Here is a 1,554-nt window from a genome sequence, read left to right on the forward strand (position 1 = left end):
AAATAGTCAAGAACATTGTTTTTTATTAATTTAGTCTCTTGGAGTACTTAAATAAAGAAAATACATTAAATTTATAAAAAATGTTTAAAATATTTGAGGAGTTTAAAAGGAAATTTTTCTTTTTTTTTTTTTTTTGTCAAAGATCCCTTAAAAGTGACTGCTAATACTTGCTGAATTTAAAAATAGAATAATAGACTTGTGAATTACACTGAAAGCCTCAGAAAATGGTAGTTGTTTTCTCTTATAATTGTAACTTTAATACATTGAATATTAATTGTTTGAAAACCTTCTGAATAGTATTTTCTCTATGAACAACCATCACGTGAGGGCACAAAAAAACCCTCACATAACTATATCCTTTTATTCATGTTCCTTCATCAAGCATTTATTTAATCCTGAAACAGAGATTTTTTAAGTGTCTATTATTATCCACGTAATGTGGAAGACATTGGGGAGATATTGAGAAATGGAAGAGGTTTACTAACAATATGTTCACACAGACACAGATTTTTATATTTTTGTGAATTTTGTAACAGTGAGAGGTTCAAGCACAATTGAACTAAAATGCTGCTTTCTTCCCCACTAACTTTCTGCTTGCTCCATTTCCTTGTTATCAAATGGTACTAAAGTGGTTGTGGCCATTTTTAAAATCTGGCTAAAAGAGAAATGAATGTAGGGTACACTGATTTGGGTTTAGTAGGATGTATGTATGTGATTCATAGGCCTTGACATGTTTCAGTTAAATTGTTGCTGACTGATCTGGTGCAGGAATTGCTTCCTGAGAGACTGTCTGGTGCTTACAGGGTTGACTCTCTAGGTGTCCTGACACCAGAGGCAAGGACAGACGTGGTATCACAATAGAGCCACACTCCTGACCTCACAAGGGTGTGGCCCTGGGGAGGAGAAACAACGCTTGGAATGTTCCAAGTCAGATGACAGTCTATGGAAAAACCCCTCACCAAAGATCTGGATCATTGAGAATATATTGGGTCATATAGCATTAGTATCAATAAGTACACCATGCATGTCTATTCCAATTTTGATGGGCATTATGAACAACAGAATTTCAGAAATCTCGAATTCATCATGTACAGGACAAAAATTGAGTAGCAGGTCATTATATCACATCTCAGCTCATCTGACCCACCTTGTCCTGACGAAGTCTTGTGGATTGAGACAAAACACACTCAAAACAGAAATAATAAACCACAGTAGGAGGACTGAATTATCTTTCAATTCTCCCTCTAGAAAATAACATTATGAAATCATTGTCACATGAAATAATGCTCAAAATGTGTGTCCACAGAAAACATGTAGGGAAAAAGGAACCATAGAGGTATGAATTGGTTAACAAAAAATAAACACGGTGCTATTTTTTGCAACTTGGTCACATGCAGTTTTTGTTAGCTTTAAAATCATTTCTGGTTTATGGTTTTTTAATGGTTTACTGTATATTTCATTACTTATTTTCTCATTCTAAGTAAATATTTGCTCTGTACCTAATTCTGTAGTCACAATTTTACATACATTTCCTTTTTTATTTTTATTTTTATT

Source organism: Myotis yumanensis, unplaced genomic scaffold (assembly GCF_028538775.1).
Source record: "Myotis yumanensis isolate MYYU_CA2020_CCGP unplaced genomic scaffold, mMyoYum1.0.hap1 SCAF_7, whole genome shotgun sequence".
In the NCBI taxonomy this organism is placed as follows: Eukaryota; Metazoa; Chordata; class Mammalia; order Chiroptera; family Vespertilionidae; genus Myotis; species Myotis yumanensis.